The 23,593-nt window shown below is 46.2% G+C and overlaps 1 pseudogene; it reads right to left on the bottom strand.

Moving 5' to 3' along the window:
• Window positions 1–16,765: 16,765 nt before the first annotated feature.
• On the bottom strand, window positions 16,766–22,816 carry LOC116912675 (annotated as a pseudogene).
• Window positions 22,817–23,593: the final 777 nt, after the last annotated feature.

Raw genomic sequence — 23,593 nt, 5'->3', positions numbered from 1 at the left:
CTAGAACAGCAGAAGCCATCGCCCATCTTGTCCCCGTCGGAACAAGGACGGTTTTTCAAATAACGATGAAATGCTTTTAATAAACAAAGACGTGTGAAGCTGTGTGACTGCCCCCAGACATGCTGTATTTCCAATTACAGCGTGAGTCATTGATTAAGCACTGTGAGAGCAGCGGTGCCCTCCTGGGAAATGCAGCCGTGTGTCACTCTGGGATGAATGTGCACTGAACTCACACTCATATAACCTGATTCAAAGTTGCCATTCGATGTTTTCATCATCACGAAACAGGAGCTCTTGTGTCTGCACATTCAGAAGCTTGGTGGAGAGAGGGCAAGGGTGAGAACACAGGTCCCACCATTTTCCTGGCCGTGTTAGCGTCGAAGAATCACTGATGAGCCTGTCACTGATGTTGCCATCTCCTGTCCCATCCATCTGTGCTCAATGCCTAAGGTAGCGGGCTTAGCATGTTGTATAAGAAATCAGGTTCAAATGGCAAATGCCTGCTTGTCACAAGACCCCGGTGTGCTAGCAGTCTTCATTCTCATATGGCAGTCCTCGCTCATCCCCAAGAGACCAACTACACTTTTACGCACTATAGTTCAGGAGTGTTCAGCCTTCATGCAGCCTAGTGTAGCTTTGAATGCAGCCCGACACAGAGGCATAAACTCGCTTAAGCATTGTGAGATGGGTTTCCAGAACCTCATTGTCCAGTTCTTGGGAATAAACATTGTAGACTGCAATGTTATATGTCGACATTATATGGTGCTGTTTATGTGCATGTGTGGTATGGTATCTTGAATGGGAATGGCCTCCAAGGGCTCATATATTTGAATACTTGGTCCGCAGTTGCAGGAAGTGGGAAGGATTAGAAGATGTGGCCTTGTTTAAGGAGGTGTGTCAGTGGGGGTGGACTTTAGGATTATAGTATCCTCTCTCTCTCTCTCTCTCTCTCTCTCTCTCTCTCTCTCTCTCTCTCTCTCTCCTTCACGCACGTGGGTCGAGATGTAAGCTCTCAGGTACTGCTCTAGCACCATGCCCACCGACCCACTGCCATGTTTCCCACCATAATAGTCATGGACTCGTCCTCCTAAACTCTGATCCCAGCAAACTCTTTCTTCTATAAGTTGCCTTGGCTGCGGTTTCTCTTCACATCAATAGAAAAGTAACCAAGACACGAGGCCCCAGCTTTATGGCGGTACGTGGCTTCTAGCATGTTATCTTCCAAGGGCGAAGAATCAGGTTGGTACCACCAGACTTGATGTGCTCCTGTGAATGTTTATCAAGTAAAACCCGTGACTGTCAATAATATTCCAGCCTACGGTTGAGACAAGAGGTCCTAAATGTTATTTAGAACACAAGAGTTGGTTGTATTCTTTTTCTTTTTTTTTTTTTTAAGCTTCCATATGGTTGCTGGGAATTGAACTCGCGTCCCGTGGAAGAGCAGCCATTGCTGAGCCTTCTCTCCAGACCAACAGGTTGCATTCTTATTCCGTTGCTAAGGGTACCTCCACATGTTAGCCGTGCTTCAGCACTGCCCACTGTGCTTCACGGTCTACCTCTCGCTCCACACTGCACCGGCAGATGCGACGCAGAAGAGTCCGGACCCTGCTCTTTCCTTTTCACCTGTGACTCCCATAACAGAAAGAAGCATAGTCCCTTGTCTCGCGTTATTTTCTTAAGCCCAACACGGCTTCAGCAACATCTCAAAGGAAAGAAAATATAGGAAAAGTAAGGTTACGTGTCCGACGCGTGAACAGATGACTTTTTTCTTTTTTTCCAGAGCTGGGGCTGAACCCAGGGCCTTGCGCTTGCTAGGCAAGCGCTCTACCACTGAGCCAAATCCCCAACCCTAAGGCTTCAATTTCAGAAAGCATCCTATGCCTGCTGGTCGCCAATTAGGATGCTGGCAAACCCAGTGCATACCAAATGTTAAGTCATAGAACAAAACTTTTTAAAATGTACAACTTTTTAAAGTGGGGCATTTTTTTAGCCTAAACTTTGTAGATGGCGACGTCACGCTGCCGTGTCACGTGATGCTGTTTGCTCTTTGCATGACCTGTGGTCTGAACCACAACAATAAAAGACCCTTTAAAAAAAAAAAAATGGCGCCTATTGTAAAAGCCAGCTGTGTGCTTGCATATTTAATATCCTCCCTAAAAGCAAAGCTGCTATTGACTGTGAGTGTGTTGAGGAAATACGGAGACCGCCACAGATACAATACGCCCTGTAAAGGGTGGGGAGGAGGGTGTTTTAAATCAGTGTCTCAGCAGGCCAGGGACCGGCAAAGTGAAGAAGCTGGAAAATCTATCGAATCAATCCGGAGAGCGGAGCTGCTAATTTTAGCTGCCGCGCCTTGGCGATGGAAGCCAGCACAGATCTGCATCTGTGGCTCCGCTGACGTTTATATTAGAGGCACTGGTTACAAGTCCAGCGCCCCTGAAGGAATGGCTTCTTCCATCCATCCGCTAAAAGATAGAGCTGGATCAAAGGTTCAGACGAAGCGGCAGGAGAGCTGTGAACGTGGCTTTTCTCTGTCCATTATCAGCCTGTCTGGTGCAGCTACCGATGGATGATAGCGAAGAGAGACTTGCAAAATTAACAGAGGACGATAGCACCCCAGACTGAGGCCTAAGGAGGTGCTGCTGCATGGTACATCAAGAAAAGGCGAGCACCCACGCGATGAAAACCGCCGCCATGGAGAAAATCCCAGCAAGGCTGAATTTCCTAAGGACCACGTGATTAAACCATAGCCGGTTCCAGAAATCCCTTAGAGTGTTGATGCTTAATATGACCACATTATTGACGCATGAGGGTTGCTAAGTCCAGGCTGAATGATGAAAACACTTCTTGGTTTATGACCCGTCAGGTCATTTAATGGTGCCAGAACCAAAATTAACTTGATGATGGGAATCAGCTTGCATATCTCGCATGTATAGTAAACGTAACTGCTCATTTCGGCGAACTAATCGAGCCTTGAATACAGTGTCTCGAATCATTCCAGCTGGAACCAAAACTATGTCAGGATCAAAAGAAGGCACAAATATGCATCTTGACACACTGACCAAACGCACCCATCAGGAGGAGAAAAAAGGTAGTGTTGTCTTTCAATTCGGAATAAGACTTTGCAGACAAATGTCAAGATTTCGGTGAAAATAATAGTCTGAATATTCGCGACTACACTCTCGGTTGGTGTAAGCAGGTTACCTGCGCTTTTTCAACATGGAACGCGCAGGGCTCCAGGCTGACATTTAACCTGAAGAAATTTTGGTCACGTTGTCTTTACTACCTGGGGCCCTAGCTTCCCAGAGACAAACGTCCACGGTTGCTTTCTGTCAGTGTCCGCGCTTGCCAATGGTTGTTTTCAAGAAGGAAGCACAGTGAGATTTGTTGGGGCGAACCCAACAAAAACGGCGGCTCCTTCCGTCCAACCCAATACCAATGCACTGGTGTCTCCAACGCCCGTGCCTGTAGCCCACTAACTTTATGACACCCTCTTTTCTTTGCATATATAATGATCGTCTGTGGAGCTTTTGCTCCTGTGTGATGCTGGTTATCATGGAAACTGTATACAAACCTTTATTTTTTCGTCAGCTTTCATTAGCATGTTTAACGGAAGCCGAGACAATTCCTCTTTGCCTGATAGGGCCCAGAGAAGCCAAAAAGTTAAAGCCCCACCCCCACCCCCTCTGGAGCTTTTTTGCTTCTTGTGCTGTGCCCCGCCCCCCACAATCCAAAAATCTCAGCAGAGTTCCGCTTCTGATATCTTTATTGCTAACATTTCTGTGAGGCTTTAAATTTAACCCCTCAAGTATTCTCTCCTAAAGTTCCGTTGCTAATTTTCCTGCTTTTCTTGGCCCTGCCTATTTTGGTTCTCCCACAGTTACCTTCTTTCAATGTCCATAGTCCCTTCATGCTCTCCAGTGAAAGTGGTTATGGATGCAATAAAATATAAATATACATAGATAAGGCAGGTGGTCCCTGTTGTCTTCTCCCATCCCCTTCCCTCCCCCTCCCCTCCCCCTTCCTTCCCCCTTCCCCTCCCCCTCGTCCTCCTTGGGTCTCTTTCCCCGTTCGGCCAGCAGAGGGCGTTCGGAAAATGTGAATCAGATGCTAAGAACCCTGTGGCTCTTGGAATAAAAATGTGTATGCTCTGGAGACTAGCTACCTTCCAACCCGTTCCCAAAGCCTCTCTCTGTCCCGCCACGTTAGCAGCCACTCTGCCCTTCTTCCTCCCCGAGCACTGTCAGGAAACCGGGGTCTTTTCCCTCGCTCCCGTCTTCAGCTCTGTACTCAGACCTCGCCTCACATTGATGCTAACCCTGCCCATGCTATCACTCAGTCTTCTGAATCTCCGTTACTTTTCTGATGTGTCTCCACCACCACCATGAGCATCACTAATGTAGCCACGCATTTGTTCACTAGTTTGTAAACCTATTCAAATGACTCCGTGACTGATGGGAAACTAGGTCTTACTTTGTCCACCATGGCATGCATATATCCAGCAATTGATCAGCGCGTCACCCAAAGCAGGTGTTCAATAGGTACACGCTGCTAAATGATGAGGAAAGGAGAAGGAAGGTAGATTGGGGGACAAAGGCCTAAAAGCAGGAGAGAGAGCGGGAGGGAGGGAGAGAGGGGAAGATGTTAAAACAGAACTAGAAGGCAATAGCATGACATTTTCAGAAGCTTTTACAAGAAAATGGAGCAGATTCTGCCCACCATCCCCACTTCCTGTCCCTCCCCCTAGAACTTCAAAATCATGGACTCCTACAGTCTTCCCTTGGCAGAGATTTTCCAGGAAATGGAGTGCAATCTTCGGCTAAGCTTAGTAGCTCTTTGCCACCTGTTAACAATGGGAAGTGAAAGGCAGTCTTGAGAGCTCCTACGTCTTTTGTGGCAATTTCTGCTTCTGTGTTAGGAGGCAGTAAAAAAACATGCAACACTTGTAACAATGTCTACTGGCTCGAGGGAAGAAGCCCTCAGCATGGCTTTACCTCCTCAGATCTGTACCAGGAAAGACGCTGCAGTTCTTCCCCCTCTCAGGAGACAGTAACAGCCCCTCCCCAGCACCTTCTTGGCCATTCCTTGCCCAGGTACTTGCAGTCACCGTTCTTAAGCATTGAGAACAATCTTCCCTGGATATCACCCCTTGATTTTACAAGCAATGGAACACTTTTCAGAGTAGGAAAGCTAGTAAGTAGCCGTCTCAAGGTAGTGTGTGGGGCTTTCTTACTCAAAATAGCACAGAACAGTATGATAATTGAGCCTTCAAATTTTTCAAAGAAAATGACTCACATGTGAGCGGCTTAGATTTCTGCTGTGTTTCCTGCAAACTTCGGGAACTCCAAAGAGACATTCTAAAGTTTAAGAATCTCAATACTGGGGCTGGAGAGATGGCTCAGTGATTAAGAGCACTGGTTGCTTTTCCAGAGGCCCTGAGTTCAAGTCCCAGCACCCACATGGTGGCTCACAACCATCTGGAATGGGATTCGATGCCCTCTTCTGGTGTCTGAAGACAGCTATAGTGTACTTATATAGAATAAATAAATCTTTAAAAAAAAAATCTCAGTACTGGAGTCCCAGTTTCCTGATGCCCAAGCTCCAACCACTTGACCCTTTGCAAATGACTTCTCTGCTTGTAAGATAGCTGATAATACAGTTAAAACACCTAAGGCTTTATCCTTCACGGTTATGTGATATACCATTTCACATTAATTGTGGTGCAAATTAACATAATTAAAACAAGTTTGTGGGGGAGAGAGTAGTGGATACAGGGAAAGACATCATAAGACCTGAATTCAGCCCAGCCTTACTGTCTATTGACTGATTGCACAGGCTAACTAATATCCACTTCCTGTTCGTCCTGGGTAAAGAAAGGTGCTACTTTATGGTGAGTGAACATGAAGAAAAGAAAGGAATCAAGAAATAAAGATCTCAGTCACAGAGCAGTCCGCTCTGGCTGATTACATGACAGGAGACAGGGAAGACAGGAGCGTCCAGACAGGTGTGAGAAGCCCTGGGATGTCAGGTAATGGCACCCCAAGAAGAAACTGGATCAGAGGAGTCCCTCTGACCACCTATATCAAACTCCCTGATAGACAGAACATGGACAGGAGCTGAACCCTATATTTAGAACTGTGGGACCAACTGTACCTTGACAGGGATCCGTCCTGCAGTATGCTACAAGACCCATCCTGGTTGGACTCAAGCCCAAGACAGCTGGGGTGTCCAGCACCTGCCAAATGCCCCTCTTGTTTTGACATCTACGTCGAAGCTTCCCATTGTCTTGACTTTGTGACCAATCACAAAAGTTTCTAGTCTCATCGTTTCTTTGACAGCTTTCATTCACTTTACCTTTTACCACAGCACTGCCGGAAAGCCAAGTATTTTCTTCTCTGAGTCTACAACTGACCAGCTGAATGTGGCCGGGGGCAAAAGTTGCAAAGACCCAGTGACAGCTCTTCTGAGGAGTTCTGCAGCGAAGAAAATACATGGCAGGCAGTAGTCACCAATGAGAGAATGAAGCAAAGACTTGACTTTGCATGAGAGAAATAGCATTTTGTCTGCACGTCGGGGTGGGAGTAGCCTAGTGACGTGCTAAGGAAGTATGAATAAGACAGTGGAATGTCGTGATCTGTAGGTACAAGCTGCGAAACAGAGTGCACGTGAGGGCTTAGATATGGGTAGATGTGGGGTGGGAATGTTACAGAAGTTTCTTCTATCACTTCTGCTTTCCTGGCAAAGAGGTTGAAAGGAGGATGGGAAATGGGTCTGGTCCCTAGAGACTGCTCCTGTGGGGTTTACCAGGAGCAAAACATGGGAATGGTCAGTGTGCGAGACCAAGCTTTCTTCCAGAAGTGTCAAAGTGGACGGGCGTAGGCTGAGAAAAGGAAATTATTGGTGTAATAAGGATGTCAAAGGCAGGGTTGGTGTTTAAAGGTGCTGACCCCATAGCAGTGGGATGGGGGTGTCAAGAGAACTCAGGAACAAAGAATTAAGATGGCGGAGGCCACAATCTTCATGCTCAGTGGTCATCACAAAGTCTAGGATACAAAGCCTTGTGAGAGGCTAGAGGCAATCACTGAGAAGCTCAGAGAACTAATTAGGTCCAGCTTCTGGGAAGGCTTTGTGTCCACATTAAAATCAGCGAGAATCAGGAGTACACCGGATGTAACAGCAAGGAAGGCAACATGGAGGTAGGTAAGAGGAAATGACTGGGGAGTCACGTGACTGCAGGTAAGAGAAAACGAGAAATAAATGACAACCAAAGAGTAACGTTGAACATCGGAGGTGGAAGTGTTTTATGGAAACATCGTAAAGTCTTCCACCTAAGGGGTGGGTGGGCATGGGAGGGGGGTGATCCAGCATTTGAGGCAGCTAGAATCAGGAAGACTGAAGGAACCAGGTCTCCCTCCTACTGGAGAGAGGGGAAATGATTTCCAGGTAATAGGCTGAACAGGCAGGGGACTTTGCATCTAAGGGAGCTGGAAAACTGCAGGGAAATGCAGGCTTGTGGGGATTAGTGAAAGGGGAGGGAGAACAGAATGCAAGCATATGGTGCTCTGTGGGGGTTAGAGAACACAAGAGGAAGGCTGACCTGGATATCTAGGGCTTCTTTGAGAGCTGACAGAAATAGATACCAATGGAATGGTGGAGCAGACGCAATAGACTGGAGGCAGATGCAGCATGACTGTGGGTGTCAGAGGGGGAAGGAAGGATGCGTTTCTAGGGCTTCCTGACAACAAGGCTGGAAGACTCTCATGGGATACATGTGGTCCTGATGCAACAGTTTTCTTAATCTCTGTCAGTAGAGGAATGGTTTTCTTTTCAGCTTTTAGCCCCTGTAATGACTTCTAACGGTGGACTAAGAATCCTGGAATCAGCAGATACCATGTAAGCTGTTCCTTCTCTCGTCCCCATTCCAACATTGTCCCACCAAGGCGATGGCTATAGTAAGGACGATCTGGAAAGTTAGAACATAGAGCAACATCATGGAAGAGCAGCAAAAGTTGATGCCCCCCATCCCAGAAGGTTCTGCCTTGTCTATGTCTCTCCAATGCGATTATCTGAATAACCTAATGAATACATCCATGTAAAAGAAATTGTCACAGGCAACTGCATCATCCAAGTTCCTCTAACCACCTAAAACACTCGTGAAGGGGAGAGTACCATATAGAAAGAGACTCAACAAGGAACCAAATCGGGTGTGTGAAATGAATGTGTTCCTTGGGCAAATCCACAAACCAACGACACCTGTTAGGCCTAGAAGCAGCCATGGTCTTCTGCAGAGAAAGTGCGATTGTTGCCCATTTGTGTCTCAACAGGAAGCCTTCAAAATGAACTATACAGCACTTCCTCTTCCTTCCACCTCCTAAAAGCCTATTGATGGCATTCATTGTCCAAACTCAACCGAATACCAGAGAGTGCAGAAGCTCATTACTGTAGCCATTAAACTGCCTTCCTGGTGCTGACACAGGATAAAGAAGAGAGGAGAGGGGAGAAGGATCCGGAGAGACTAATACAGAGTGTCTACCACAGGAGCTGATGCACATGAGATACAACAACCATAGGGGACAGGAAATGGAGAGTAGTTATTGATGAACCAACAGGAAACAGGGGAGTGTTACTGGCTGGTTATGAAGTGCCTTCATAGGCTCATGTGAGTGAACACCTAGTCCCCAGATTGTGACCTTGTCTTGAGAGGTAGTTGAAAAATGGAAACACAAAATCTAGCTACCTGTTATAGGCAACAAGAGATGGGCCTTTGAGGACTACAGCCCAGACCCACTTCCAGGTTAATCTTCTTCGTTGCTGCTATGATGTGACCGACTACCTCACACTTCCACTGCACAGACAGAAGCAAGCCCAGCGCCAGGCCTTCCCATCATGGTGGACAATTCCTTATGAATTGTGATTCATAATAAGCCTTTCTTCCCTTGATCTGCTTCTGCTGGGTATTTATTCTGTCACAGTGATAAGAAAAGCAACTGGCACAGAGGACATCTGAGTCCCAAGAGGAAGACTGAAGCTCTGCTGACGGACAGCCGTGCCTCGGTTCTGCTTCCTAGCATCCCTGAAATTGGGAATCCTCATGAGACCAAGACTAACAAAGGAGATCCCAAATGGTTAGAACATTGAGGTTCATGTGAAGAGTGCTGGGTACCAGAACCTAATGACTCAATGCCTTCAAAGTTCTAAGAAAACGTTTAACCTATTAAATTCTAGTTTGTCAAATAATTAAAATGTGGACAAGGGGCTGATGATTTAGCATGTATGAACCCCTGGGTTCGAACCCCCCCGAGTCACATAAGCAGGTGTGTTAGTAAATACCTGAAATCCCAGCACTCTGGAAATGGCAGCCAGAGGATCAGAAGTGCAAAGAAAGCTTCAGCGATGTGGAAAGTTTGAGGCCAGTTTGAAACAAGAAACTCTGTCCAAAAGGGGGTGCACGCGTGAACCAGCTTGTTTACAGTACTCCCCTTTAAAACTATGTGTGCCTACTGTGACCCCCCTCTTTCTCCCCAGGGCCGTTGGCCAACATCCCACAAGGACAAAGGGGACACTGCTTCAGTAGGCCTGTGAGTACAATGGAAGTGGCGATGGCACTCTGAGGTGAGCTTCAGGGACACAGATCAGCTTTATTCTGGATTATCAAAGGTTATATAGTTTTAGGGAAGGAAGTAGGAATATCCAGGTTTGGCAAAGATCATTGGATAAGATACTGAGATGCCATGATGACAGCATGGGGAGGCACTCAGGGATCTCAGGTGCTTCACTCAACGTTTCTTACGAGGAGAAAGGAAGTTGGACCTGTAATCTCACAAAAGCCCCATGATACTCCACAGGTAGAAGATATGGGGGCTTCAAGGTCCCCAGACAAGGTCAGAAAAGGAGAAGCCCTGGTGGTAAAGGGAATCACTATTTTGCATCAAGCTCAGGGCTTTCCAGTAACGTCAGACTTTGACTTTAGCAAGGTCCAACACCTGCTTCCTATCCTCCAGCGTTAAGTCAGCTGGTCATAATTCAGACATTCCGAATGCATGTATAGCACACATAACACACACACACACACACACACACACACACACACACACACACACACACACACACACTACTGACTCTTTCTCTGACCAAAGGTTTATAAATCATCTCTCCTTTACTTTACCAGGGCCTTCCTTTCAGCTTTCATTATCATAATGGCCTCTTAGGTGGTCTCTCCCACTATTTCCCAACACACCAATCAATATTCACACTGCTGCCAAGGGGCATTCTCACAGTCCCCTTCATCTTCTCCGAAACTCATCAATGTATCATAAAACCCAGGTCCCTTAGCATGACGTAGAAAAACCTAAACGTATTCCCCCAGAGACATCTTATGTTCCAGTCACTCCAAACTTTACACATTTCTCCAACAGAGCAAGATTTTATGTTGGAAATTGTATCTGATAAATTCAATTAATTACAAATCCTAATTGCATTGTGTAAGCCATCATTGATTACAAGTCATTCTTCCTAGGGATTAATTGTTGACCAACAAAGGAGGAAGGAAAACAAGCCTCCCACAGACAAGCATCATAGCATGTGAGTGCCTTGAGCATATGGCTGTGGGCTCTGCCAGACGCACAAGTCTTTGGACTTCTATTCTTGGGTTCTGTTTCCCACTGACATCTATGGTCAATGCAAAGAGCACTCACATAAGGTCAGAGCTCAGGGACAGGAGAGTCAGAGGCTGTGTATGCCAAAAAAAGTAAAAACAAAGAAAATATTTAGTTTAGATTTCTCCCATCTTGATTTTTGTTTTGCTTATAATGTAAAACATACTCAGAACAATAGCTTGTGTGCTATTCAAATTTCTGCAAACAAGGAAAATGAATTTCATATTCAGATTTTGAAGCTCTCTGTCACGTAAGCTGTTTTTTTTCCATTGAAAACTTACAAGCTGACTTTTGATACTGAAGGAATCCTTTTTTTTTCTTTTTTTTCTTTTCCCTCCCCATCCTCCCCCCATTACCGCTCTCCCCCCAACAATCACGTTCACTGGGGGTTCAGTCTTAGCAGGACCAAGGGCTTCCCCTTCCACTGGTGCTCTTACTAGGCTATTCATTGCTACCTATGAGGTTGGAGCCCAGGGTCAGTCCATGTATAGTCTTTGGGTAGTAGCTTAGTCCCTGGAAGCTCTGGTTGCTTGGCATTGTTGTTCATATGGGGTCTTGAGCCCCTTCAAGCTCTTCCAGTCCTTTCTCTGATTCCTTCAACGGGAGTCCCGTTCTCAGTTCAGTGGTTTGCTGCTGGCATTTGCCTATGTATTTGCCATATTCTGGCTGTGTCTCTCAGGAGAGATCTACATCCGGTTCCTGTCAGCCTGCACGTCTTTGCTTCATCCATCTTGTCTAATTGGGTGGCTGTATATGTATGGGCCACATGTGGGGCAGGCTCTGAATGGGTGTTCCTTCTGCCTCTGTTTTAAACTTTGCCTCCCTATTCCCTGCCAAGGGTATTCATATCCCCCCCTTTTTTTTTTTGAACTGGGGACCTAACCCAGGGCCTTGCGCTCACTAGCAAGCGCTCTACCGCTGAGCTAAATCCCCAACCCCTAATGTTCCCCTTTTAAAGAAGGAGTGAAGCATTCACATTTTGGTCATCCTTCTTGAGTTTCATGTGTTCTGTGCATCTAGGGCAATTCAAGCATTTGGGCTAATAGCCATTTATCAATGAGTGCATACCATGTGTGTTTTTCTGTGATTGGGTTACCTCACTCAGGATGATATTTTCCAGTGCCCTCCATTTGCCTATGAATTTCATAAAGTCATTGTTTTTGATAGCTGAGTAATATTCCATTGTGTAGATGTACCACATTGTCTGATACTGAGAATCTTAGACATGCTACCAAGTACACTATACTTCCCTCTACCCAGTCAAGCAGCCGGTCCTCTGTGACTTAGTAAAAATACCATTACTTTTGGAAAGTTATTTCTTTCTGTATCTTTACGTCTGCCACTGTGACAGTCTAGGTTGAGTTCTTTCTTTAAGCTTGGCAGTTAGCAATCATATGTCATCCCCTGTCCTGTCAGAGAAGGAGCTGGGAGAAGCCTTTCTTCACCACTGCATCACCTTAGGGTCAGGTAACACTTCCTACAGGTTGCAATGTGCTTGTTAAAGGGAAGTGATAGAGAAGCTAGGTGTCTATAATACCAGAACTCTACAGGCTGAGGCAGGAGGATTGCCATGGGTTTGAGACCAGCCTATGCTGCAGAATGAGACTCTGTCTCAGAAGAAGAGGATGGAGAAGGAGGAGGAAGAGGAGGAGGAAGAAGGAAGAGGACGTTGCTGTGGGTAATTGTGTGATACCTACAGACCCTATGACTCTAATCCTTACTGAGTTTTTTTTTTTCTAGATTGTAAATGAAGCATCTTTATAAAGACAAATTCCAGGGCTCTACATTTCTGAGTTATAATCATTGTTTTTCAGTATCCATCGCGGTAATCCACATGCAACCTGGGGTAGCACACTGGAGAAAGCCACCCTGTTAACTTTATACTTGGGGAGCTTCTTCTGAGACTTTTCAGGGAAGACGTGAGAAAAACACCTACTCACCCCAGATGAGGCACCTAGAAGAAACCAAAGAAACAATCCTACCCCTGTCTAACTTGGTGACCTAACATGGGGGTGAGGGGTTTCTTATAGGAACATGGACAAAAGTAGCTACATTGCAGAAGAGCCTACCCCAGCCCAGATGATAGATTAGGAAACCCCAGCAGTTTCCTGAAGGACTTGAAGGCAGCTCCACCAGAGTCCCTCTCCCCAGCAACTGTCTTCTGCATATGTAACCTCAGAGGGTAGCCTTGACACTTGCAACTTCCTGAACTTCTTGAGTCTTGTAAGTTTCATGAGCTTCCTAAGCTTTGTCATTCCATTAGTTTCCTGAGTCTTTAGAGCCTCACTCCTCCCACCAGGGAGTAAGGCTTCAGTTTGGAATGAACTGCTACAAGCAGTGCTGATCTTCATGTCAACCATCATCCATCTTGCCTGATAAAAAGGATTATTGGCCATGTCCTCGAAAAATCGATTTTCTTGCCAAACTCAAAAGACATTTGGAAATCAAGAGCTCACAAAACAAGCTGAAAGCTTCAAATGAGCTTTTGTCGGGGGGGGGGAGGGGCGCTGCCATTAGTGCATAACACACAGCCTTTCCCCTTACCCCATGCACAGCGCATTAAGACAACCATGTGTGCCTCTTTGTGCCTTTGTTTATGAGTAGCTATACTCACAGACTTTAAAAAGAACTGTACCCATGTGAGCAGCTAAAAATATCATTAGTGCCTGAATTTCAGGGTCCTCACAGTCGATGGTATACTGTATCCGTTAATGGCAACTTTGACCAAAATGAGCAGTGTAAGTTTACATTGGTTTCCCACAAGGTCACAAGTGTATCGGGGTTGGGGATTTAGCTCAGTGGTAGAGCACTTGCCTAGGAAGCACAAGGCCCTGGTTGGTCCCCAGCTCCGAAAAAAAAAAAAAAAAAAAAAAAAAAAAAAAAAAACAAGTGTATCTCACAGTTTGTGGTCATAAAGCACGGGACTGCTCTCTTTGTGTGCCTAGATGTAGGAAAAGAAGAGGATTTTTCTAAACAATGCTTGGTTATATAACAGAATGATTTGTAAGTTTTCTAAAGTTGAATTATCATAGCTGACAAGTCAAAAGTGAACTGTGACAGGAGCATATGACACTACTGGGAAATTCAATTTAGAGCAGAGCACACTGAACACTAAAAATGGACCCCTTATCCTATATGTAAAGTAAGTCTCCCTGACTGAAAATATCGAATTATTTTGTGGGGCTGGAGAGTGGGGGGAATGACATAAAGGGGCATGAAGGAATTTTGGAGGTCGTGGAAATGTTATATATATTTTATTATGGTTGACGGTTATTTGGGCTGCCATATTTGTCAAAAGTATTCAAACATGAAAAGGAACTTACTTCATTTTCTCTGACTTACACCTCAGCACAGGAGTTTTTAAAAATCGACTGAAGTGAAGTGAAGCGAAGCTCTGATTTTGTTTTCAGGACCCATCGAGTTGCTCTTTTCCATATCGACATTCATCAAGGCTGGGATCTATGAGGTTGTCATGACTCCTCCTTCCTTCTGGATTAAAAAATAACATATGTAAGGTGAGAGATGATGAAATTCATTTCTGTATGAAGATAAACTGTGAGTGCCTAACAACTTCGTAAAATGGCTGGGCTTCCCGAGTATATTAATATGCACATCGAATTCCATATCTGTAAGAGTTTACCATCCAGTGCCAGGGTCTATTCAAAAGAAATGCAAATAGGAGATAAACTCATACATTCACAGTCCACCTAAGCTCTGTGCCACAGTTAGGAGGAGAAGCTGTCACGTGGAAATGAATGAACTTGGAAAAACAGACGAACTTTGATAATGACACTGGTTATCATCGAGATGATAATCCCCAAGGTAACAATTATTACTTGATGCTGCAACTGGTGAGTGATACCGTCCATGAAGGCCCTCGCTTGCATGACCTCACATCGTATTTTAAATCTTTTCCATGTCATCGTTTTTGTTCTTGAGCTTTGCCCTCTCAAGATAATAAAAAAAAAATGTTTTAAATAAGAATGGGGCTATTTCCCACCATTCTTAGCATCTCTCCATTGGATGCATCCACACAGGGCTTTGCACAGCGCACGACGTCTGGAAACAGACAGAGCACTGAGCATCTGTTTTTCTGGATTGTAGCTACTATGTGGAGGGGAACAGTTCTACAACAGGAGAATTCTTCAAGGTGCTTCCAGGGTTAGGTGGCTTGTTAACCAGGCTAGTCTGTAGTGGGCTCTGGTCGAGGTTCATTATTTCTATTCGATCCGGCTGTTATCTCTACCCCAGTCACTATACATGCTCTCTTTAATGCAGACATTGCCCGACTTGTTCATCACCATATGACTGAACCCAGAAGAGTGGAAAACAGTCCCATAGAGGTTAGAACACTTCTAAGGCTCAGAAAACACTGTAGCAGACAGGACAGGAAGACTTTTAAGAGCCAGAGGAGCTGTGTGGTGGTGCCACGGGCCTCCGTGTGTGTGTGTGTGTGTGTGTGTGTGTGTGTGTGTGTGTGTGTGTATTATCTGTTTTATTGCTTGTTTCTTACTTGTAGAGTCAGTGTTTTAGAACAGTAATAACATGTCCAAAATTCAACATTAAAGCATTCAAACAATAAAATACAATGTAGTAAGAAGCTGTCCACTATTACCCTCCTCCCCCTACCCCTGCTAGAACTAACTGGGACGGGTCCTATTGGTTTATGGAGAGAACTCTCTGACCCAAGACCATAAGGGAGTCTTCCATCCTTCCTGGCTGTTTCGTGTTCCTTTGAGAGGGCTAGGAGATCCCAAATGACCCCAACAGTGGTGATCTCTCCTTACACCCCAGGCTTGCAAGGCTCTTTTCCTACCACGAGAGCAGCAACAGACCTCCATGAGCAGGAGGCCAGTAGAGCACAAGGTAGGACCAATTCAAATATGCAGGAGCCCCCCACCCCACCCCCCACGCTGGTGGTTCTTCCCTAAGCCTCTGTTTGTATGTTTAAAAAAAATTCTTGGGGTTGGGGATTTAGCTCAGTGGTAGAGCGCTTGCCTAGCAAGCGCAAGGCCCTGGGTTCAGTCCCCAGCTCCAGAAAAAGAAAAAAGAAAAAAAAAATTCTTGTTGCACACACGGGTGATGCTCCACACAGGACCAGCTGGAAGCAGGGCGCCCGAGCGCTGCACTCCGCTTGAAGGCACAGGGTCCTCGCCATCCCAAGGAAGGAGTGCACGTGTTTGAGTGCTTTTCAAAACACACTTCCTACCTCTGAATAGCTGTCAGCTGCCACACATCTGACTGCAATTCCAGCCTGGTTTCTTTGGCAGCGTTTCAGAATCCTGGGAGCCCCTGGAAAGCTCGATGTGTTTTGTTCCTTCTATGAGGAATCAGATTTCCAAGAGGTCAAGGCTCAAAGGATGACATAGCTGTGGTACATACACCATTCGACAGACAAAAATAAATGTGTGACCCTATAGTGTGGATACGAAACAATCACAAAGAAGTAAATATGCCAGACCCCAGAGCCACAGGCCGCACACTGGCAATAACAAGGGATCTAGAAATTGTGATTTCTTGTGAGACATTTACTGCTGTGACACAGGTAAAGGGTAAGCAAAAACACAGTAAAAACACTGTGTTTGTAAACATGAGCTTCTTCCGTACCAGTGGGAGTGACTGTGCAGTCAGGAACGACCAAGACGTCCGATTTAAATAAACCCCTTGCATTCTTCCCCACGGTCACGTCAGGGCCCACTGTACCTCACGGTGACACCAAGGGCACGGTCACAGGAACCTTTCTTGCAGACTCACAAAGGGTCACACTTTTGCCTGAGGAATCATTCCAAGCCCTTCTAGCTTCTGGAACCCATGAATGCGCTTTTCACACGACGTGTCTCTGAAGGAGGAGGAACCAGAAAGGTAACGTATTCATGTCCACGCCATCTAAAGCTACAACAGCCAGGACTGGAAAGGGGATGGAGTAGAAACAAAAAGAACGATAACTCTGAGATTTTTGTCCTCCATTTCCAAGTCTGAGCTCAAAAGAATCTGCAGGCTGGTCAGCCAGTCTCCTCTGAGAAGCTCTCACGTTTCTGCCTCCAGCTTCTACCCCTTGATTAAGTCTGGGACACTGTGAGTGGCGCGTGCGCAGTCCTTCCTGGCAGCCATCAGTCAGTGTAGGGTCCTGCAGAGAGCAGGTCTGGCTCCGGAGTGCTGGGCTGGGCACTTTGCCTCCGCAGCTCCTCCACTGTCTGCAGCAGCGGGCAGAGCGCTCCACCTCCAGGGTCAGCACAGCCGGCTTCAGCCTACTCTCGCTGATAAGAAGCTTCTCCACCGTGGCTTCAAGGCTTTGGATCCTAGCATTTGCCACCTGCAATTGTTCCAGGAGGTCAAGGTTCTGTTTGCACACGCTACTGTTGGTTTTCTCCAATTTATCCATTCTTTGGTTGTCACTGAGAGGAAAGGAATCAGTAAGTTCTTCTTGGAGCACATGGTACTCAACCTCACAGGCTTGTAGCTGTTTGGCGATGTCCATTTCAAACACCTGACTGATGGTCTTCTCCATCTGCACCAAGCCCAGGTTGGGGAGTGTGTTCTTTGTGACGTCCACTACGGTTTCCAGGTTCGCGCCGCAGAATCAAGGGCTTATGCCTCCCCAAAAGACTGAAAGCTACTTTAAATATGACCTGTGATCCCTGAAGGAAGATCAGATCAAAGACTCTGGCTACGAAGCCGAGTGGGAACTGTGAGGCGAACACGGTGAGAAACCAGGGAGCCGCGTAGAGGCTGGGGCCGATCTCATGCTCTTCCGGGTGGCTGTAGAGGTCTCAGTGGTCATCATGGAGGAGCCTCGACAGCTGGTACATCTGGATGTATCTGACCGATACTGTTTCCGCAGCCCCTTGTCAAACATCAGGAAGTTGAACATCTTGAACGCTTCTTCCTCACTCGAATGAAGGCGCAAAATGCCCGCCACGAAGCTGAGACTTTGACCGAAGTGAGTAGGCCCTCAGAATGTCGGAAAGTGGCAGCTGACCTGCTCCAAACTGAGCAGAGAAGTGTGGATGTGTTGGAAAGGCTCGCCCGAGGTCAATGAGCCCAGCATGCTGCTGAGAGGGCGGCTTCTTCAAGAGTTCTTTGTAGGGCACATCTTTGGCTGCTGTTTACTGGGAAACGGGTGTTCAGGGTGGCGCTGCTCAGCTAGAAACTTCCAAATCTCACCGCGGTGATGGCGTGGCTCACCTTACCCGACAGCTGAGGGCACGTTTTCCACATCAAACTTAATTTAGGGTCTTCCGGAGCGCTAAGCATCTTTTCCCACACTGTAGTTACTTCTGTAAGACAGGGAGTGACTTCTTCATAATCAAGCTTCAGGCATTCGTTCAGTAAATCATTCTCAGAGGCTTGTAGCTTCTGATTCTCCTTCATCCTGAGCAGTAGATCTGCTGCAAGATGGCCCTTCTCCGCAGCTCTCGAAGCTCACGAGTGTCCTTTCCTTGTCTTCCTGTACCCGGCCAACGGTCCATCTTCACACACTGGTTCTAAAGGGGAGCTGTGGAGGGAGCTCTCCCAGCTCTGCAGTCCAACTAGTCCAGCAATGGGCAGCTGTGGAGGGGAAGTCCAAGAATCTAGCAGTTGCTCAGCCCCACGAGGCTGGTTATTTCAGCCAAGATCTGAAGGTTCCAACAGATGTGCTGGCAAGTAAGTGCAGGCAAGAGAAGACAAACCGGTGCCACATGCCCTTAAGGCCAGCATTTAGGAGGCAGAGGCAGGTAGATCTCTGAGCTTGAGGTCAGCTTGGTCTAGGATGGCCAGGGCTACGCAGAGAAACTGTCTCAGAAAAGAAAGAAAAAAATAAACAGCCAGAGGATGAGTAAATTTACAGTGAGATTGTATCTCCTGGGAATGTCAGGTGCTATGTCCAAAGTCTCACTAACAAGATTGTGTAACCAGGAGCTGAAGGAGGGCAACAGACACATCACAGTGGACTGTGGAAAGTCCAGGAGGCCTCCATCTTTCACAGAGAATGACAGCAACTAAGGGATACCAAGATGGGGAGAGATCATCCCAGGCAAGAGCATGTCAACTGGTTATCCAATACCTAATGGTCGGCCCTGAAAAACAAACTTAAAGGTAGCATTATACAGGCTAAGCAGGTTATATTTAGGGGTGTGTGTGTGTGTGTGTGTGTGTGTGTGTGTGTGTGTGTGTGTGTTTACCTTCAAGTAAAGACGATAAGACAGGAGTGCATGGATTTGAAAGACAGAAGGGAGGATATAGTGAGGGCATGGACGGAGGAAAGTAAGAGATGTGATATGATTATGTTAGAATCTTAAAGATAAAAGAAAGAAGCTGGGCAGTGGAGGCACAGGCTTTAAATCCCAGTACTCGGGAGGCAGAGTCAGGGGGATCTCTGTGAGTTGAGGCCAGCCTGGTCTACAGAGCTAGTTCCAGGATAGCCAGGGCTACATACAGAGAAACCCTATCTCAAAGAAAATCAAAACAATACAAATTAATAATAATAATAATAGTAGTAGTAAAGAAATAAAAATAAAGACTCACCAAACTCATGAGTTGGCATTTGGGGGACAATTAGCCAATAAAGTTCTCTCATGTCTCTCAAGTGCAGACGGCTCTAGTGCCATAATGAAGAAGGTCTGTTTGCGGCCTAGAGATTTATATGATTAAATAACAATGAAATTGTGTTGTCAATTAATTTGGTATACATAGAAAAAGCTACACTTTTATACAATTTCTAGATTGTTATCGTAAGGTCAGAAAGAGGTCAATGAAAAAAATTATTAATATATAATGTTATTAGTAAATATCATTTGCTAATCAGTAAACGCTAACAGCAATGCTATCTTAGTAAATATCCTTGCTCACATGGGCTCCGTGCCACATATGCCGGCGTGCATTTACGTCATCGGAAATTTACCATAGTCCTTGGGATGAACTCCGCTTGCCCGGACGGTTTTAGAGAGTTCGTGGTGACAGCTCAGGCTGTGGTTATAGAAGTGGAGGTGTCGAAGTACTAAACTTTAACCTCTGGAGTTTTAAAAAGGGAGTCAAGAACCGCGAGCACTGAAAGGACCGGAAGGGAAAGTTGTGTGGAGGTTTATGATCACGCGGCTGCAAAGCCAGACACGAACGTGAGCAGGAGCTGCTCAGTTAGTGAGGGAAGTCTGAGAAGTCTTAAAGGAACACGTCGGCTAGAAGCCTTGACGCTGTGGAAAATGACAGGACAGGCGCAAGAGATTAAGCTGAACACGGAGTGCGAAGTCGCACACAGGTGGATTTATAACTCAACCAAACGAATGTCTTTTTAGACATCTAAATATTGCCTTCGTCTCGTTGTTTATTTCAAAAACCGTTCTCATAATGAGTTTACATTTCTTTTAGGGTAAGGCGCCAAAGCCAGCTAGCTTGAGAGACCCGTGCTGTAGGTAATACCGTACAAATATGGAGGGACAAGAACTGTGTAGAACCTCAGACAATGGTCTCACAGACATGCACTCATGCATTAAACCAGAGATGGCGCTTAAATCCGCGCCCGCGCCCAGCCGAACAGCGCCCGGAACCCTCACACAGCCCTGGACCAGTCAATCCAATGCCTGAGCGCCTTTTCTCCAGAGTTCAGGCTTGCAACCGGAAATCCAAAGTATTCTGCTCTTGCTCTGCCCGCTGCTTCTGTCTCCTTCATTAAGGTTTCCCCACTGTCTCCCACTCTGGGGACTTCATTTCATGCTTGCATTCCCATCCAGTTAGACGCTAATTGTTCCCTGATATCACCGTTCCGATCTCCTTCCCTATGTTATGACAGCACCGCGCTAGGGGACAGACAAGTAAGGCGGCAGAGGCTTGACGCACAGACTAAAGATAAAGAGTACGTTTTGCTGAATGTGGCTTCCTGTTAGGCCTCTTAGAGCAGAACTCGGGAGCTTGATTTGAATACGTTAGATTTTCATTTAGTTCTTGGTTTGGCCTTTTCATCATTAGCTGACATAACAAGTGTGAGAATGCACCTATACATGTGCGAGAACGCGCATGCGCGCGCGCGCACGCGCGCACACACACACACACACACACACACACACACACGACATGCTTTTAGCATTCACCCTTGCATTCATTCGTCTAGTCAGCCTTTGCCCGAGCACGCCCTCTGTACAACTGCACTGACTGCTAAGAAAACTTCATTTTCCCCTTTATGAGCAGCTAATGTAAAGTTAATCATCGTCCAATATTCTTCTAGGATATCTTCCCCAAACTAGTTTTACTACTAAAAATGAGAATATTAAGACATTAATTTAGCTGTGATTCTCGGTGCTGACTTGATTACAACTTTATTGCCTTGCCTGAGTCTGCTGCTCTTCAAGGTTTAATAAGCATGTGCTACAGGCTAGACACCGTCTCTGGGGCAGGTTAACGTCGGAGTGTGAGATAGTCAGCACATACAGTATCACTTCCCTCACAAGGCTCGCATGAGAGACCCATTATAAATAGTCCAATCTTCCTTTCGGCCACATGTTTATGTTATGCGTTTTTGGATTATATTCTGGTTATATTAAACTACTTCCCAAATAAGGTTAGACTTGAGTCTTGGATCTTGTATTCTACAGTTTCCATATGTGATTCCAATTTTGAAATATTGATATCTAAGAACTCCCACATACCCCAGGAAGAAAGTGTAAAACAGTCACAGACAGGGTGATGTGTGTGTTTGTGTGCACGCACGTGAGCCAATGAGGGCTTTCAGGGTCACGCAATCACACAACCATGGGCTCCTACCTGTATCTACACCACTTTTCTCTACCTCTGCTAAGAATCCTTAGTTACCTATGAAGGCTCAGGAGGGTCAGGGGCTCCCTGGGCTTCCTTTCTCCCTAATACAACTTCGAAGACCAGTTCTGTAGTTCCAGCCAGTGAGAGTTCGAGTGTGTGATAGCCACAGTGTCCCATAGCATTTCACCCTTTCCTCTGTCTCATACCTTCCTCATGCTCCTCTTCCAAGATGCACCCTGAGCCTAGGAGGAGTGACGCAGACGTCCCCTTTAAGGGTGAGCATTTAACAGTCGTCTATCCTCACTGCTCTGACCAGTTATGAATCCCTGCAGTAACCATTGCGGAGGGAGGGGGGAGCTCTGACCAAAGCTGATAGCAGAATAAATCTACAGTAATAAACATGAATATTTAGAAGAAAATTTGGCAGGTGCACAATTTCCATCTAGTAGAACAGCAGTAGTAACTTCTCCACCAGGGCCCATGGCATGCCCAGCCACAAGAGCTTCTGACCAGGCTTACCGTACCTGGTGTGAATTCCCTCCTAGAAAACGGGTCAATCCAATTAGAACGCAACTGTTTGCCTCCACAATAGTCATGAGGCGATTGCTCTAACAGGCACGGAAGGGCTATTTTGTGTAGACATTTAAGCAGGGAGACTGTACAGGGTTTTTCTTCTTTTCCCAATCTCTTAACCTGGCTGGTGCCAGACTTAGAGTGAGCACTAGCGAATAGCGTGTAACTGAAGTGCGTATATTTGAAGGGAGAGTGCGCGTCCAGTACGTTCATGCTAACCTATGTATGTCACAGAGACTGAAGCGCATAGTGAACGGAAGCCTACAAGGCCCAAGAAAGTGTCCTGGGGCTCTCCAGCACTAGATGCTCCTCCTCTCAAATCCCCAGTTCCCCAATCTGTGAGGCGCGGTTAGCCACAGTGCTGTGGTGAAAGCTGAAGAAGAGGTCAACCACGATAGATTTTCTTGTTTCCCTAACGCTTTTTACTTTTCTATCTTCAAAAGCAGTGTTTAAGGTTAGCTAAGCCAACCCGAGGTCGAGATCCTGCAGCGGCAGAGATTGTCCCTTACAACTGAACAACGCCAAGAGCTTTTCTTTAGAGAAGGGGGAGCAGCAATGTCTTGTCGGGAAATGGGGGGGGGGGCTTTTCTAAAATAAGGTGAATCAGAATTAGAAGCATGCATCTCGGAATTCCAAGCTTTCCCTTGGCTATATCGGACAGAACGATGGAGCGTTTGTCCTCCGGCACAGCCGCGGTTCTTGCGGAGCCTCACCAGCCGTGAAGAGAATGGGTGAGGGCAGTCTCCCCGGTCCCTGTACTGAACACGCCAGTTGCTGCACTTTCCCATGCTGACCTTCTTCTTACCTTTTGCTTTCAAACCCTTATCTGTCCTCCATGCTGCTGACTCGTCCGTCACCATGACAACGGTCCCACTAAAGTTCAGAGAAGCTCCTTCTTGGAGTAGATTTAGCACAGAGACCCACAACTAGACAAAGTGAGAAACTTTGGAGCACCCAGTCATAAATGGGGTGTCTTGATCAAACGCCCCCCGTCAGGGCTCGGAGAGCTACAAGGGAAAGGAACAGGAACGATCAACCATAAGAGCCAGAGGTGGTGGATGGCTCCAAGGAAACTGTGTCTTCCAGACACAGCAGGACTGGTGCACACAGACTGAGCTCGCAGACTGTGGCAGCATCACAGGGCGCGCACAGGTTCGGGCTAGACAGGGTCCCAGCTCTAAGCTGGAGAAGTGGACCTGGTGGTTCTGCCCCTAACCAAGAAGCTGTCTGGAATTCTTAGCTACTAGTAAAGGGAAAATCAGTTTTCCCCAAGAGAGACTCACTGGGTAAATCAACCATTCTCTAGGGCAGGCCCATGCCCAGGAGTCGTTGGCTAATACACAATGAACTCAAAATGGTAATTTGTTTCATTTTGTTTTGTTCTGGGCTTTTTTTTTTTTTGTCTTAGTGTGGGTTTTGTGTTTTTTTGTTTTTTGTTTTTTGTTTTTTTAAAGAGAAAAAAAGAAAATTGAGTGGGGAGACAGGAGGATCTTGGAGGAATTAGGGTAGGGGGACGACATGGTTAAAATATATTGCATGAAAAGTGTTTTTAGCTAAAGAAAAATGCTCAGTAAAGGCTTTGAACAAATGATCAGTAGTTAACTGACTTAGGGGGCATTGCGTGGGGGTGTGTTTGC

This window comes from Rattus rattus, chromosome 11 (genome assembly GCF_011064425.1).
Source record: "Rattus rattus isolate New Zealand chromosome 11, Rrattus_CSIRO_v1, whole genome shotgun sequence".
Classification (NCBI taxonomy): domain Eukaryota; kingdom Metazoa; phylum Chordata; class Mammalia; order Rodentia; family Muridae; genus Rattus; species Rattus rattus.
Note: the sequence above shows the minus strand (reverse complement) of the source record. Positions and strands in the feature narration are given on the sequence as shown.